General features: G+C 36.5%; 1 long non-coding RNA gene across 1 annotated transcript in view; it reads left to right on the forward strand.

The window, feature by feature from the left end:
- The first annotated feature begins 729 nt into the window (after positions 1-729).
- The window catches only part of LOC150109289 (uncharacterized), a 34,303-nt gene continuing 16,217 nt past the window's right edge, over positions 730-18,815 (forward strand). Inside the window, exons 1-2 of the long non-coding RNA XR_016549186.1 lie at positions 730-1,128; positions 9,311-9,409. This is a non-coding gene — a long non-coding RNA (uncharacterized LOC150109289). The remainder of the gene's footprint in view (positions 1,129-9,310; positions 9,410-18,815) is intronic.

An 18,815-nucleotide genomic window follows, 5' to 3' on the forward strand; every position in this document is an offset into this window, starting at 1 on the left:
CTGACATGTAAAGAAGTGATAACTCCACTTTATAAGTTGCTAATTAGGCCTCATTTGGATTTCTGTGCACAAATCTGGTCACCTGACTATATCAGTGATAGGAAAACATTGGAGAAAGTGCAGAGGCAAATAACAAAGACTCTTTCACGACTGAAATATTGAATATGAGGACAGATTCATGGAATGTGGCCTTCAGAGCTTGGCATATAAACTGGTGAGAGGAGCCTACCAAATAGACACAGGGGAATTATTGGATAGGATATGTAAGAATTCCCATGTAGGATATGCTTCCTTGTACAGCCTCCAGGGCTGACTAGAGGTCATTCCTGGAGGCTGCACAAGGGTCATGTGAAGACAGAGGTGAAAAAAAGAGGTTTCTTGCTTGGCAGGCAGCGAACTAGTGGAATGCATTGCTGTAACGGGTACCGAGTGCTCCAACATTAAGTAGTGTTCAAGATGCGGCATGATAGTTATTGTAGTCTGTGGTATTCAACTTCCCGCAATGAGTCTTTTAACTCGATGGAGGCTTGGAAGTAATACTAATACTATAACAGATTTGAAAGTACAGTAATGATTTGCTTCATAATAAGTCACTTTTAATTCTCACTGTGGCATGATGTTTTGAAGGCCTTTGCAGTGAATAAGTCACCTGGTGATAAAGAAACTTTAATAACAATAAAAAAAAAATACTTTATTCTCATGCAAATTACAGCAGTATAATGAAATAACTTCATTGCAGTGATACCATGTAAAATTACAGTACTGTAATTTTTTCATTATTAGCATTTTATTTCAATATTGCAAGTATAAAAACATATTTAGCATACAACTGTTCTAAAATGCACATTTCTGTTTCAAGTAGAAGGAAGTCTCTAAAATATTTTTTTAAAATTATTTTTCAAATTTTTAGGGATTCAATAACAAAGGTGCTATTTTTATCAACTTATTTGCATTTTTGTTTTAATTACATTATATATTTATATATATGAAGTACATCTTTTTAGGTCTTCAATGGAAGATCCTCTTCATGAGCCAAAAAAATATACCACAATGTTTCAAGAGTCTGTAACTAGTTCTGATTATGATCAAAAGCATGATTACCAACTGAACAAGCCATTTCCAAAACAGGTAAATTCCATAAAAAGAATTAAAACAAATCTTTCAATTAAGAATCATTATCCAAAACAATGATTACCTTAAATCCCACTGGCAAGCAAATATATTTCTTTGAATTAGGAAGTTAGCAATTTTAACTTTCGCAAAGAATAAAACAAGTATAGCAGTGAATTTGCACCAGTAATGTCCTAAACTTTTTATGCACAAGAATATACACTGGATAAGAGAATTTAGTACTAAGTGAATAAATAAAATGAATACAATAATTTAGTATAATATAGTTAAAATATGTGTATTTTGGATAAGGAAGTCAGTGAGGGAGATGCTTTTATAAAGGGATGGAGAGATAAAAATGATTGGAAAATGTACACTAACCACTCACCCAATCAAGTCAGCATATCCTTCCTTTTTCATCTATCTGCCAAGTTGCTAGACTGGTTGGCCAAGTGAATATCACTTCTTTTCTCCAAATAATGAGCTGTGGTTTTAATTCTCACTATGGCATGATGTTTTGAGGTCTTTAGGATATGAGATCTAACTTCTTTATTGGAAGCCTACATTGGCTTAAAGCATCTCCATTTTTTTTTTTTTAAAGTGACTCCCACCCACATTCCTCAGAAATCTCTGTGTAATGTCATCCTGTCCATTGCTTAAAGTCCTATGTCTTTCATTCATTGTATTTACAAGCAAATGTCAGATGAAGTTTACAACAACAGAGTCCTGTTTCATCAGAATAGAATGTAGCCATGTTCTTCTATAACATTTAATTATGATGGATAGACATCAGCAGCCTTGGTGTCTGCAGACAATTTCTCCTGAAATTTCTTCTGATCAAGGATTATGTATTTTGCATGTTCTGGTTTCACTACTCTTAGCATCTTGCAGTTAGTCTTCCTCTCTCTCTCTCTCTCTCTCTCTCTCTCTTAGTCTACATTTATCCATTTGGTAGCCAATATCTTTCCACTATATAAATGCTTTTTCCATTTCTCACTATATTCCTTGGTCTTTCCTTGTAAATGCCCAGCTCTCTTCTAATGTCTTCATTTTTTATATGATTATGTGAATCCTTCATTTGCACTTAAAACTCTCATTTTTAAAATTTTACTTTATAACCTTTTTTTTTTTATTCCACGTTCTATTAATTGTTCCACACATTTTCTGAAATTTCTCTATTTTTTGGTTCTATATACCTGCCTTTTAGATATATTATAAATGTAAATAATTAAACTGTGTCACCTATTGTATTATTTTATCTTCTATGATTATTTTTGATCTAATATGATCTTGACCTTTAAATGCCATGACTTTTGCTTTCTTTTGCAAAATTTTTAAATTATAGAAAGTTTTTCCACTTGGTTATACTATAAATTTTTATTATTATCCCAAGACCTCATGGAGTCAAAGACTCATTTAGGAGGTCCTTTTGCTTGAGAACATTTCATTTCCTTAGGTATAAACTGTTGAGTTTGGCCTTCTTTGTATAGAGATGCCATATGAAACTTCTTAGCTTCCAATATATCATTCATTCAACCTATGTTACTCCAAGAAAATGACATGCCTTGTGTATGGAGGTATAAAAGTCTTACAGTGGTTGCACTGCATAGTTCAGAAGGCCTGGACAGAGGGACGAAATACAGATGATTGGAGTAGAGCTCTCATAGTACCCTTATATAAAAAGGGAAATAAAACTGAATGTGAGAATTACAGAGGTATTTCTCTACTGAGTGTTCCTGGTAAGATTTATGCAAGTATACTTGAGAAACAGTTGTGAAGGATTGTGAAAGAGAAGCTTGGTGAAGAACAAGCTGGATTCAGGCCAAATAAAGGCTGTCAGGATCAGATTTTCACTTTATGACAAATTGTTAAGAAATAATGGGAATATAGTTGGCTGAGTGGATAGCGTACCTTCTCTCCAGCCAAAAGGCTGCGGGTTCGAATCCCGCCATGGGCGTGGATGTTTGTGATTGTCTGTGGAAATACCAGTGGTGGTCGGCGGTAGATACCGTTGGTGTAGTTGCAGTCAGTTGGTGATTGAATGGTGGAGATGGAGTTGTAGAGTCCTCCCTCGATGAGTCCTTTGACTCTCTGGCGGTGTCATATAATAATAATAATAACAAAAATCTGTATTTAAGTTTTGTAGATCTGGAAAAAGCATATAACAAGGTGCCAAGAGAGAAGCTATTCAAAATGCTACAGATGTATGGTGTCAATGGGGCATTATATCAAGCAATACTTAGTCTTTACGTGAGTTGTAATTCAGCAGTTAGAATTGAAGGAAGTATAAGAAGATGGTATAATGTTAAATCTGGTGTCAGACAAGGATGTACATTATCCCCTCTGTTATTCATTATCTATATGGATCACATTATGAAGAAAAGTAGTATATAACCTGATATCAAAATTGGATATGTTAATGTCAGCTCTTTGCTTTATGTGGATGATGTTATACTTTTAAATGAATCCACTACAAATCTGCAAGATTCTCTTACTAAATTGAATAACTGTTGTACTAGATATGGCATGAAGATCAGCAATAACAAGACAATGAAAACAGGCAGAAGCATTGAAAATATCAACTGCATTGTGAATGGAGAATCTATAGTAAAACATTTCAGCTGCTTAGGCACAATTTTTAGTGATGACAGTAAATTAAATATGGAAATAGACAACAGAATCAACAAAGCTGGTATGGTAGGAAGTCAATTGAATAAATGTATATGAAATCAGAAAGAAATTAGTTAAAACACTGTCTTGTATCCAGCTAATTTAGTGTTTTAACTGATTTCTTTCTGATTTCATATACATTTATTCAATTGACTTCCTACCATACCAGCTTTGTTGATTCTTATGGATCTGAGAGCTGGGTTAGAAGTAAAACACTTGACCAAAGACTAGAGACTGCAGATATCAGAGTCCTGAGAAAGTTAGGGGTACGAATAGATGGCATCAATGTCAATATTATATTAAAAATGAGGATATTAGAAAAGAATTTGACATTGTTAGCATCCAGGAATGTGTTAGAACGGCTAATCTCAGGTTTTTGGTCACTTAAACATAATGGGAGAGGAAGTATTAGCAAAATAAGTGTTCTCTATCAGGTTGGCAAGAAAAAGACCCAGAGGAAGACCAAGATATAGATGGATTGATACAGTAAAAAGTGCCTTAGAAGATAGAAATATAAGATCTGATAATGTTGATGTCTTGTAACAAATTGATTTGGAGGAAGATCGTAGATAGGAAGTTGGTAAAATGATGTAATTTTTTCATGTTGTACTATCATATCCTGTACACCCCTTGAGGGTGCATGTGAAGAATTTGATGATAATGACATCTCATTATTCTTTTTTTTTTCTTCATTAAAAAAAGAATAATGAGATGTTATTCTTTCTTATAACATCCATGTTCACTGATTTTTCTTTTGTACATTTTCGCTATAATTAAATCCTCTATTGCGATCAGTAAGTGCAATGACTTTTGTTGTCTTTTTAGCATAAAAAATGCCAACAAAGCAAAATACAGAATTGTACTTTTTAGAATAAATCAACCAATTATTGCAATATGAGAGTTTCTTGAAAAGTAATCCTTCACTAAATGAAGGTCTTCTCTTTTACTTTGTGAATAATCTACATAGATACCTTTTTCTATTGTACACATTCTCTCCTTGTGTGGTCAACTTCGACCAACTAACTACATCACTGAAGTCAACTGATACAGTTCAGTTCATATCTTTCTCAATTTTGAATGATAGCAGCATATTAATGTTAACAAATTCAGTCTGAGGTTTCATCAATATGATGTTGATTCTCTAAAAATGACTAGGCTACAACATTCTTCAATGATGTTCATTAATTCTGCATTGTTGTTTATTGATTCTTCTTCCATTTCATATCATTCAGTTCAAGAAAACAATGATTTCACAAATTTAGAAGACTTCATTCAACAATTGACTTGCGTTTCTTCTTTTTCTATATTAAAATTTTAATTTTTTTTTCTTTTTTATAATTTTGATTCAATTGCTGGGGGACTATAATAAAGCAAATAAAATACCATGCTAGTTTCTCAAATTATTATTTATTCTTATAATCCAGGCCTCCATGGAGTCAAAAGACTCATCGTGGAAGGTCGTTTTTAAGAAACACAAAGTTTATCATACCACTACTTGAACTCATTGACCTTTCCGCTCCAACCACTCTCTCAGGCAATGCATTCCAAGGTTCAACCACCCTCCATGCAAAGAAACCCACTCCTCATCCTCTTGCAGACAGCCTCCTGTCATAACTTCCAGGGATGGCCCTTTGTCATCGCTCCTTCCTGCCATTCCACCAAGTGAAAGAACTCTCCAATGTCTACCCCTGTAACTGCCTCTCAACAGTTTAAAAGTCTCGATCATATCACCTTTCCTTCTATCCACCAAACTCTGCAGTCCACATTCCTCAGTCGATCCTCATAACTCATATTGTACAGTCCTGAAACTATCTTTGTTATCTGCCTCTGTACCCTTTCCACAGTCAACTTATCCCCTTCAAATCCTGGGGACCAAATCTGAGAACAACAGTCTAAGTGTGGTCTGATCAGAGTCATAAGACCCTGATCAGACCACACTTAGACTAAGTTATCATTCCGTTGTTTATATGTTGTATAAACAACGGAATGATAACTTTTTTATCTCTTCAGGTCAGCGTCCTTCTCAGTACTGCAGCAATCCTCTGAGTTAACCTTACAACTTTTGCAATATGCTCCTGAATTTCAGTTTTCTATCAATCATCACCCCCAGATCTCTTGTCTCCCCTACCTCTTCCAGTACAACTCCTCCAATCAAGTATGCGTCCTCCCATCGATGGATCCCAAACCTCAAGACTTTACATTTTGCTGCATTGAACTGACATCTCCCCATTCATTTGCCCATCTGTCTAATTTATTCAAATCCTCTTGCAGGGCTGCCACATTTTCACTATTACTGATAACCCTTCCCAGCTTCACATCATCCACAAACAACTGAATGTCCCCTTGCAATCCATTGACAATATCATTGATATAAAGGTTGAACAATACAGGTCCCAGTACTGAGCCCTGTGGAATCCCACTTGTAACCTTCTGCTTCCTTGATATTGCTCCATCATACACAACTCTCTGATACCTATCAGTCAGCCAATCCTGAATCCATTTGTGCATCATAACAAACAACAGTTCTAACCTCACAAAACTAGATTGGAGCTGCTATGTTCATGAGATATCTGCAGGAAACTCGGGTTTTTCATCCTGCATAGAGACAAATCTGTCTTGAGAAAACATAAAAAATACTAGTGGTGGTGGGCAGTAGATGGCGTTGGTTTAGTGATGATGGTAGTTGCAGTTCGCTATATTTTGAGGGATTAGTTGGTGGAGATGAAGAGCCGTAGAGTAGGTGTCCTCCCTCAATGAGTCTTTGAACTCCTTGTAGGTGTCACGTAATAATGATGATGATAATTATATAATAATAATAATATAACGCAGAGCACCAACATGGCATGAAGTGGGTGCAGTTAAATCAGTGCCCTCAGCATTCGCCACCTGAGTTGCCTACCTTATTACTAAGGCACCATGCTGAGCAATAACTGTGTGTGTGTGTGTGTGTACCCTCCCACACACTGTTTAGAAAGAAATCAATGAACAACCCCATGGGCAATGTACATCATGCCATGTTACGAGTCACGTGTTTGTAGCCAGTACAAATTAGAGGAATATAATGCTCTGTGCAGATGCAATGACTTTTACAAGTGTGCAACTGTGTCAAGTTGAAATGACAGTGAGAATGGAATTGATGGAATCTGAAAGAGGCATTATAATAGGATGCCATCTTGCAGGCCTATCTCTTTAGCAAACTGTTGACAATTCGGGCCATCCCAGGTCAATAATCAGCGATACCATACTGAGATGGAAGTGCAGGAGTCAACTGCAAGTGCTACCTGCAGTGATTGACTCACCACACTCACTGAATGTACCATAGGGTGCTATGAAGGATAATAAGTAAAAGCCAACACACACTGAATGCAGAATTCTGGACATTGACTGGAACACGAATCTGTGCAAAACCATTCGGAACTGAGGCTCACAGCATGGTCTCCATGGAGGACTGCAATATGCAGGCCCACATTACCTGAACCAACATGCAGCATCATCTTCGCTGGTGCAAAGAGCCTGTACAATGAGATGTGGAAGCTTGGGAAAACTGTATTATGGAGTGATGAATCACATTACATCCTCTATTGAGCAGATGGACAGGTGTGGCAGATACCCAGTGAATGTCTCTTACTAGAGTGCATCCCAACTATGAAATTCAGAGGTAGCAGTGTAATGGTATGGTCCTGTTTTTTCTTGTTTGGCCTTGGGCTTCTGTTTGTAGTGCCAGGAACAATGAACTCTGAGAGGTATCTCAGCATTCTGGACATGCTTTCCACTTTGTGGTGTTTCTATGGAACTAATCATTATCTCTTTTCCAACAAGACAATGTACTGTATCATCAGGCTGCTGCTGTAACTGCATGGTTTGTGGATGTGAACATCACCACACTTGACTATCCTCCACAGAGTCCTTATCTCAAACCTATTGAACATCTGTGGGATGAACTGGAGTGTTGAGTGAGGTCAAGGGACCCCATTACTTGCCTACAGGAAGAATAGTTCAAAATTCCCATTGATTGCTATTGTACGCTTATGGAAAGTATGCTCCATAGGATTGCTGAGGTCACTGCAGCAAAAGGAGATTCTACATCATATTAAGGTGGGTGCCATGGCTGTTTTTTTCCCTCACATCTATCGTGTCTTTTAACTTCTTTCCAAGTAGTGTATGCATGCACACACACACACACACACACACACACATATATATATATATATATATATTAAGGATACCAAGTAATTTTATAAACTTTGTCTTTTACTCCTTCTCCCAAGTAAGCAAAACAGTTAAGTTTGCGCCTGAACGTAGTTCAAGTCTAAAGGTGGTGCAACACCAGGCAACTCGTTGTAAAGGTGGGTAAAGCTCTGATCACTATTCTTAGTATTTCCCATAATGTAAAACACTTCTCACTAGGAGATGCATACTGTTATACATTATGGGTGGTCTCCTCAGTCTTTACCTACACAAGTTGCAACTTGTATAGGTAAAGTTGATAAGGCTCTGTATTACTAAAAACCTTGGTATTTCAGGGTCTATCTACTCACTAAGGAGACCTCAAAAAAGGTTGAAACCAGTCTGGATAGTGACCCCACCCCACACACATCCATAATGTATAACAGTATACATCTCCTAGTGAGAAGTGTTTTACATTATGGGAAATACTAAGAATAGTGATCAGAGCTTTACCCACCTTTACAACAAGTTGCCCTGGTGTTGCACTACCTTTAGACTTGAACTACATTCAGGCGCAAACTTAACTGTTTTGCTTACTTCAGAGAAGGAGTAAAAAACAAATTATAAAATTACTTGGTATCCTTAATATATATTATCCCCAAGGTAAAAAACTTTTCACATATATATCTATATATATATATATATATATATATATATATAGATATATATAGATATATATATAATTGTTTTTTGTTTTGTTTTTTAAATTAAAGCCATTAACAGTTATTTTGACATGATACTGTATAAGAACATAAAATCTGACATGTGGAAGAACATAACAGTTACTACAGGACAATATTATCTATTTACATGAGAGTGACAGCTGATTAATATTTGCACTGTTAAGCACAAAAAATCTTTCTTCCCCCTTTCTTTTTTGGGGGGGGGGAATGATGTCACTTCTATGCTGGAAAGTGGACTATGATGCAGTCGCCCTGCTCAGCCAGGAGTTGATTCAGTGGAAAAGATCTAAGGTGTTGTTTTGTCTGTGGTGGTGATGCTCATGTAGGATCCGGTAGGAAATTTAAAAAAAATTTTAAAAAATGTAATTCACCTTATAACTGATATTTCGATGTAACATACCTCAACAAGAGTATGAGCATGTAACCTCTCTGCCTGACTGCAGAGAACCAAAAACCGGTTAATCCTGTACATAAGATTGTTATGTTTATAATTAAAAAAATAATAATAATAAATATATATATCAACTGTTTGAATTTATATATATATATATATATAATATTTCAACTGTTTGAATTTTTATATATATATATAACATTTCAATTGTTTGAATTTTTTTCAGGATGACAATACCATTCCAACTCCCTTACTTTCCATGAGAAGAAAATATTTTTATACAACTTACAATCAGGATTATTGCAAAATGACTAAATGTATGTATGTATGTATGTGTATATATATATATATATATATATATATATATATATATATATATATATATATATATTATATATGTATGTATGCTGTTTTTTAGTGGTTAATTGTTATTATCACTCGACTCTTTTAGGGAATGTTTGCTTTAATCTCATTACAAAAAAAAAACAGGAATGTTAGTACAGTTCAGTGGTGCACCTAAGGGGGGCAAGCCCCCCTCCTAAAAAAAAGAAAAAGGTAAAAAACACTAGAAAAATTTCCAAAAATCTTTTTCCTAATTAAAATTAATTTTTTTATTTATGTTGTGTCGTGTCTTCTATTTCTATACTACTTATGAATTAGCAGTCACATAAGGTGGGAATACCCTATAGCTCTCAGGAATCATGGCCGAGCACTACTTCGTTTGCCCGAGCCGGGCCAGAGGAGTATCATGTATTGGCGATCACTGTAGATGCTCAATCATAGGTTGTATGCAATATGTAGTGTGTATTCTAGCAAATTGTCTACTCAACTCCCCCCCCCCCCCCAAGATTAAATCCTGAGTGTGCCACTGGTACAGTTCATTCTAGTTTTTTTTTTATTATTATTTATTTTTGCATTTCAACATATATGCCAAAAGCATTTGCTTGGCTTCCAACTCATAAATCAAGTGATTATACTAAAAGCCTAAACAATGTTGAAGGTTCCTTCTCCATACTTATAAAATATGTAAAGAATACAATGCTAATCTTAACATCAAAAATTTATGGCACCAGTTTATTGTAGAAACCAGAAACTTGGATTTTTCATCCCAAGTACAGACAAATCAGCCATTAGAACCAGTGGAGCACCCAGAGGGGGGGGGGGAAGGGGCCCGGGCATCCCCAAAGAAAAGGAAAAACACTAGAAAAATTTCCAAAAATCTTTTCCTAATTAAAATTCATTTTTTTTTTATTTATGTTGTGTGCTACTTATGAATTAGCGATCACTGCAGATGCTCAGTTATAGGTCATATGCGATGTGTAGTGTGTATTCGCAAAGCATCTACTCAACTCGGCCCACCCCCAAAGGTTAAATTCTGAGCGCTCGGCCCCTCCAAGATTAAATCCTGAGTGCACCACTGGTTAGAACACATGCAATTTACATGCAAAAAATACTGTTGTTGGTGGTGGTGATGATGAGCGATAGATGGCATTAATGGTAGTAGTAGAAGCCATATGGCTCTTTCTTTTGTTTAAAAAAAAAAAAAAAAAAAAAAAGCTAGATTTACAATATTTTTGATGTCTTTTATATGGATATGAAACGTGACTGGTTTCAAAAATTGGCAATACAAAAACAACCAGAAACATTCATAAACCAAGTGATTATACTAAATAATTTTGCAGAAACTTTTGCGGATGACACATAGCAGGTTTGTGTCCCCCTCCAATTATTACAGTTTCCCAAATCTCCTTTCTTAAGTTCAGTATTTTTACTATTATTCCTGTATTCCAATCCCTAGGGAATGTCTCTTTTTCCCAGATATCTTGGAATAGTGGGTAGAGCATATCTGTGATTGTTGTCATATCAGATTTTAGAACCTCTGCCATGATACTATCATGTCCTGCCACTTCCCCATTTTTCATTTTTTTAATAGCTTTTTTATCTCCAATTTAGATGGTGGGCTGGTATCAATTTTTAATTCATCTACTCCTTTTTTTTTATTTCTGTTTATATTCTATCACTGCTGTTGTTTAAGATTTGACTAAAATGTTGTCTCCAGCTTTCCAATTATTCTTCTGTTGACACTAGAACTTTTCCATTGAGATCCTTCAGTGGGACATTCTTTTACATGGCTTCTCCAGAAGCCATGTATAATGCTATGCATTAAGGGAGGGGTCACAACCCAGAGGTCCCTACCTCAATAAAGGTTAAAACCTTTATTGGGGTCTCATCAGTGGGAACCAGACCCAGTGATGGTGATACTAAGGTGGAAGCCTTTGCCACGAATTGCCCCAGTCTTGAAAATACTTCACGCACAAACTTTGTTTGCTTACACTTGGATAAAGGATTAAACTAAATATATAATTAAACTTAAGAGGTACCTGTGGCATAGTAAATTAATAATAGAACACGTATAGACCACAGTAATAACTTTAATTAAATAAAGGTCCAAATATTTCGTACTGAAAATAACAGTACATCCTCAGTCTAGAACAAATGGTTAAAAGGAATGGAATACAAAGTACAGAACAGTCGGTGGATCACCAAATAAATTGTTGCCACATGCCAGAAGATTAATTACTAAAATATTATTGAATAATTCTTTAAAGATAATCATTTAATTGATGGTTGCATAAATAGGGGTAGTGACTATAGGCAGAATTTTGAAGAAGTATCATCTTATTCCCACATATTTTCCTATCAACAAAATTTCTCACTTGTTGCCATCTACAAAAGAAAAACTGTCACCTCTATCTTTAGCTGGTGTTTACCAGATACCATGTGAATGCAGTGTATCTTATTTTGGACAAACAGGTTTGTCCTGATTTGAAAATTTTCAAATTTGAATAACTGTACCACATTTTCATTATTAAATATAATTATTTGAAATCGAGTCATTCGTTTTGAAACACCCTATATATCGAATACATGAAAACTCAAAAGTCTGGTATAGCACAACATAGCATTGACACTAATCATAATATTCAGTGCGATAAAGCTTGTCTTCTTCACAGATGCAGGTATAAATATGAACGCCTTTTTAAAGAAAGTTGCGAAGCCTTCTTACATCGGCCGAATTTAAATCGAAATGACTGTCTCTCTCTCCCACAAGTTTGGGAGACTCTTATTTTATGCAACCATAGGGGTGCTTAAGGGTCAAAGCTGTATAACTGTGAGGAGACCACCACATAGCCTTTAAAGGAATGCGGAGAACTGACCAGGGCTTCTGACCTAATGTCCAATCCTCACCTTCTCGTGGTGCACTCTGTTGGGTATCTACCTGGATACTGAACGAACGAGGATGGGCTGGCAATTTGGATTTAGCCAACCAAATTGTATTACTATTGGTTAAACCAAAATACAAAATGATGGTACAACATGACAAAATTTCATGCCGGCTGGGGCATCGCCCGGTTAAACAAGGCCTTTGTTGTTTTCGCCAGGGCGAACAGCGAAAAGTCAGCTACTCGAACAAATCTGAAAACACACCCCAACTCAACATCACCAGAGTTAAAGATCAGGACTATCAACATAAGAAGCCTGAATGACAAAGAAATGGAGCTAGTGGGGGAATTAGATAAGTACCATATCGGCAGGCATAATAAGGGTGACTGAAACAAACAAGACAAAAACTGGTGAGATCTTTCTGAGCAATAAATACAAAATGTTATATTCAGGCAATGCACAATCAAGGAAAAGAAGGAGTAGCCATACTATTCAATACTAAATATGACGCTAATCTTCATGAATGGCAGACAGTCTCAAGTATAGTGTGGCCAAATATCAGAATGGGGAACTGGACAATGAGACTTATTTGTGCCTATGGTCTCACAGAAGGTTCTAATAAGGTAGAAGTGGAGGAATTTTTTGATGCTTTAGAGAAAGCTACTGACACAATGAAAAAGGAAAAGTTGGTCCTTGTTCAGGATCTAAATAGCAGAGTAGGAAGTGATTGTCAGACATACAAAAATGTTTTGGGAAAATTTAGAGAAAAGAGCAAAGCTAATAATAATGGCAAATACCTACTGGATTTCTGCTCAGGACATGGACTGGTTATTACTAACACCATGTTCCAACATAAAAATGTGCACAAATTCACATGGAGAGAAAAGGCAAGGAATAAGAAAAGTCTCATCTCATCTCAACTTCCTTATACCCTCTTTTACCTTGCGGTGTCGAGGGTCCATTGATCATCGGACCTCACTCCGTTTACAGGATAAGGTGGTCAGCCTTATGCCCCGGTGTATCCTATGGCCTGTAGTGTTGAGTTCTCAAGGCCAGTTTGCCTGCTTTGCGGGATGAAAAACCCCAGAATAAACTGGGGAAAAAACCCTGCTGTCCACGCCCAAGACTGGCTAACTTGGCTAGGGCTGAGGAAGATCCTTCAGCTCCTCATGTCACCGACGGGAATCGAACCTAGGACACTCCTTCCCCAGGCATATGGTTGTGAAGCGCATAGCCACTAGGCTAACCGCGCAGATGAAAAGTCTCATTGACTATGTTATTGTTGATAGTGATGTTTTCTTCCTGGTGAGACACCATAGTTTACAGAGAATTTGAAATTGGAAGTGATCACTATTTAGTCTTGAGCAGGATAAAATTGAATTTCATATCGAAAAGAATGACATGTAAGAAAGTTTTAAAGCGAATAAAAGTTGAGCAGCTCTCAGATGTGAACTGTAGACTAAAATACACAAAGATTATTGAAGGAAAATTGAAAGAGTTTGAGAACAGGAACCAAACCTTGGAGATTCAGTGGCAAGCCTTGAAGAAAACCCTGATTGATTCAGCTAGAGAGGCATGTGGTGAAGTTGTCTGCAAGGATGGAATAATTAGAACTACATGGTTGACACAGGAAGTTAAAGAGGAAGCGAAAGAAAAGAAGAAAGTATATCAAAAGTTCTTGGCAAATAAAGTCACCTTTTGCTCTTAGAGAATACAGAGACAAATGTAAGAAACTGTGTAAAACTAGCTAAACAAAAGTCATGGGAGGAACTTTGGCAAGAATATAGAAAATAAATATCAAGAAGATGGCAAAATATTCTGGAGGTTGTTGAAGAAGCTTAGGATTGGAGGAAAGAGTGCTGTAAAAGGAGTTAGAGATGATAGAGGTGAAATGAAAATGGAAGAAATAGATATCCTTGAAGTATGGAGTAATTACTTTGAAAATTTGCTAAATGAAACAAGCAGTGATGACAGCACAGTGATAAAAAACACTGACCAGGCATGCAGTCAGGAATACATATCCATACTTGAAGTAGAAAAAGCCATCAAAGGCTTGAAATGTGGAAAGGAAGCAGGAGTAGATGATAGCGCCTCCGTAGCGCAATTGGAAGAACGACGGTACATTGCGCCCTTCGATTGGAATAGGCCTAAGTTCGATTCTCGTCGCGACGGGAGGAATCTTTATCTGGTCTATTTCAATCGAAGGTGAGTTAGCCGATCTCATACGGAGGTAGCAGGGTTTTTTCTCCCTGAAACTCGGGATTTTCATCCCGCATACATACAAATCGGCCCTTCAGAACACACGCAATTTACAGACAAAAATTACTAGTTGTGGTGGTGTTGGAGGTGGACGGTAGATGGCGTTGATCGAGATGATTCGTAGTAGAGGTTAGGTGTAGAGACAGTTGTAGGTGTCCTCCCGCGATGAGTCTTCGGACTCCTTGGAGGTATCAGGAATAATAATAATAATAATATTCGACCAGAAATGCTGAAGTATGGTGGTATAAAAGTCTTACAATGGCTGTACTGCATAGTTCAGAATGCCTGGACAGAGGGATGAATTCCCAATGATTGGAGCAGAGCTCTCATAGTTCCCATATATAAAAAGTGAAATAAAACTGAATGTGAGAATTACAGAGGTATATCACTATTGAGTGTTCCTGGTAAGATATATGCAAGTATACTTGAGAAACGGTTGAGAAGAATTGTGGAAGAAAAGCTTGGTGAAGAACAAGCTGGATCCAAGTCAAATAGAGGCAGTCAGGATCAGATCCTCACTTTACCACAAATAGTGAAGAAATCATGGGAATATAACAAAGATCTGTATTTTAAGTTTTGTCGATTTGGAAAAGGCATATGACAAGGTGCCAAGAGAGAAGCTATTCAATACGCTACAGTTATATGGTGTCAATGGGGCATTATATCAATCAATACTTAGTCTTTATTTGAGTTGTAAGTCAGCAGTTAGAATTGAAGGAAGTACAGGAAGATGGTTTAATGTTAAATCTGGTGTGAGACAAGGATGTACATTATTCCCTCTGTTATTCATTATCTATATGGATCACATTATGAAGGAAAGTGGTATTAAACATGATATCAAAATTGGAGATGCTAATGTCAGCTCTTTGCTTTATGCAGACGATGTTATACTTCTAAATAAATCCGCTATAAGTCTGCAAGATTCTCTTACTAAATTGAATAACTGTTGTAATAGATATGGTATGAAGGTGAGCAATAAAAAGATAAAGACAATGAAAATAGGCAGAATCGTTGAAAATGTCAACTGTGTTGTGAATGGAGAACCTGTGGAACAAGTAAAACATTTCAGCTACTTATGCACGATTTTTAGTGAAGATGGTAAATTAAATATGGAAATAGACAACAGAATCAACAAAGCTGGTGTGGTAGGCAGTCAATTGAATAAATTCATATGGAATAAGAGAGAAATTAGTCGGAACACTAAATTAGCTGTATACAAGACAGTGTTGAAACCAGTTTTAACTTATGGATCTGAGAGCTGATCAGAAGTAAAACACTTGACCAAAGACTAGAGACCGCAGATATGAGAGTCCTGAGAAAGATTAGAGGCGTGAGCAGATGGCATCAATGGAATATCATATTAAAAACGAGAATATTAGGAAAGAACTTGACATTGTCAGCATCCAGGAATGCGTTAGCAGAGCTAACCTCAGGTGGTGTGGTCACTTAAACAGAATGGGCGAGGAAAGATTAGCAAAACAAGTGTTCTCTGCCAAGTTGGCAGGAAAACGACCCAGAGGAAGACCAAGATATAGGTGGATTGATATGGTACAAAGTGCCTTAGACGATAGAAATTTAAGATCTGGTAATGTTGGAGTCTTGACAAGTAACAGACTGATTTGGAGGAAAATTGTAGATTGGAAGTTAGCAATGATGTAAATTTTTCATGTAGTACTATCATATCCTGTACACCCCTTCAGGGTACATGGCAGGAATTTGATGATGATGATGATGAAGAATTATTTAATAATATTTTAGTAATTAATCTTCTGGAACGTGGCAATAATTTATTTGGTGATCCAATGACTGTTCTGTACTTTGTATTCCATTCCTTTTAACTGTTTGTTCTACACTGAGGATGTACTGTTACTTTCAGTACGAAATATTTGTACCTTTATTTAATTAAAGTTATTACTGTGGTCTATATATGTTCTATTATTAATTCAAATATATAATTGATAGCATAGCCAAGTCAAAAAACTACCATCAACTATCTCTAATCCAGAGAATATTAATAATAGGGTGTGACACCCTTTGACAACTCATATAGGTAAATATGACTTCTCCATTACTTCCACCGTAGTATCACCACCTCTGGGTATGGCTCCCACTGACGAGCCCCCTGAGGGTCATAACCGATTGGAAGCTTGGGTGATGGATAGCAATGCTGAAGCCAATGAAGTTCTAACTGAGGCTCGGCTGTTGCTTTTACCCAGGTAGAGCGGTAATGGATGGCAATGCTGTAGCCCATGAAGTTAACTGAGGCACGGCTGTTGCTGTAAACCTTGATGTAACTTAAAATTACCAAAGCGCTTTACATCAATTTTTACAAAGGTCAAGTCTCATGAGAACTGTTAGAAAAATAACCTTGTTTGTCTCTATGTATTGTATGTTAATTAATAATGTAAATAACCTTATGGGAATTGATTGTATTTACCGTTTTAACTAAAGTTTCTAGAATGTCAAAGGCAATGCTTTGCCATTGGAAAGAAAATTGCTGTAAACCTTGATGTAACTTAAAATTACCAAAGCGCTTTACATCGATTTTTACAAAGGTCAAGTCTCATGAGAACTGTTACAAAAATAACCTTGTTTGTCTCTATGTATTGTATGTTAATTAATAATGTAAATAACCCTATGGGAATTGATTGTATTTACCGTTTTAACTAAAGTTTCTAGAATGTCAAAAACAAAGGTAATGCTTTGCCATTGGACCTATAATAGCTATGTATAAGAGCACAAGAAAGTTGTTTACGATGAAGTGTGTGAGAAAATTGTTTGTGAGCTCTGCGCATGAACACCTTCAAAGCTAGTATCAAAGAGATCCTCTAGTTTTAGAGAAGTTTCTGCTGCCCGACAAGATAAAGAAAAAGAGAGCGCATGGAGGAGAAAAAAAGAACAGCCCAAACTTAACAAAAGGATCAAGGAGAATTGCCATTTTCTTTGGGGATTTACAACCCTTGGTGCAAGGTCCCGAGAAGGCGAAAATAAAAGATGACTGAGCCGAACATCGTGGTGAGTTTCCGGCAGAGAACCAGAGGGGCAGTCTCCGGCAGAGAACTAGTGGCAAGTTTTTGGCAGAGAACCAGATGCAGTCGACAGGAGGTGAGGTCCAGTTGCTGAAGCAGGAGAGGCGAAGCATTGTTACCGAAGAGAGCCAGTGGGAGTCGGCGGAGAATCAGAAGCATACTGACCCAGAGAAACAGACTTTATGGCGATCCCACACCAGAGGAACAAATTGGTAAGTCAACTGAAGCCAAAAGCCGCAGAACGATCTTCAAGCCTATATGCTGAAACGTCTTGCCTGAGCTTTTGAGTACCGTGAAAAGTGCAGTCCAAGAACCACTAATACACTGATGAAATGCCCCCTGAAGCAAGGCCTGAGATGAAGGAAAATCCATAGAGACTTTGATGCAGGACTTTTGGAAGATGTCATGACAAAGAGTCTCTGTAAGTGTGTCCAACCTTTGATGTACATTCGTTTTGTAATCTAGGGGATATATCATAGATGGACTGATAAGAAATAGTAATAAGAAATATCTATAAGAGAGTCCTCTGATTTGTTGTTAACTGGGATATAAATTGTACGATAGCTTGCCACAGCTAGTTAATCTCTTTATGAGAAATTTAGTCTCGGCAATTTGATTTCTTTAAGCAGAGAAGTAACAGAGTAATTATATATATTGTATAGTTATTCAATATTGAAATGGGAAAGTTTGTTTCTTTATACCAAAAGGATAGGCAGAGAGAGAAGAGTAACCTCCCTATTGCTTATTTAATTTACTTTATTTTAAATGTAAATAAATGTTTAAATTATATGTCAATAGAGTGCTGCCTGATTGTTTATTTTACAATGCACTGTTCCTAAAAAAAAAAAAATTATCTGACTTGTGAGCAGGAAACCAAATGAGATAGCTGAAGCATATGTCTAAGTGTAAACAGACCATGACTGTTTGTGTAAAATTTTACTGAAGAAATTTGTGTTAGAGAAAGAGAGAGAGAGAGAGAGAGAGAGAGAAATCAACAGGCCATATTACTGAGTTTTATGCTAGTTAAAAGATATTAGTGGCACAGTCTCAATAAAAATAAATTTTCTAGTATCCATGGGCATAAAACTCGTAGTGCAAAAGGTAGATAAACATAGTATGCAATAGTATAAGCAAGAAAGGTTACGAGAGAGAAAGCTGCACTGCTAATTAGAAAAAGGTTTTTCAAAGGCAAAGTAACTAAACAGGCATTATAAATAG

Source organism: Typopeltis vanoorti, chromosome 2, assembly GCF_054136105.1.
Source record: "Typopeltis vanoorti isolate ZY-2024b chromosome 2, IOZ_Tvanoo_1.0, whole genome shotgun sequence".
In the NCBI taxonomy this organism is placed as follows: Eukaryota; Metazoa; Arthropoda; class Arachnida; order Uropygi; family Thelyphonidae; genus Typopeltis; species Typopeltis vanoorti.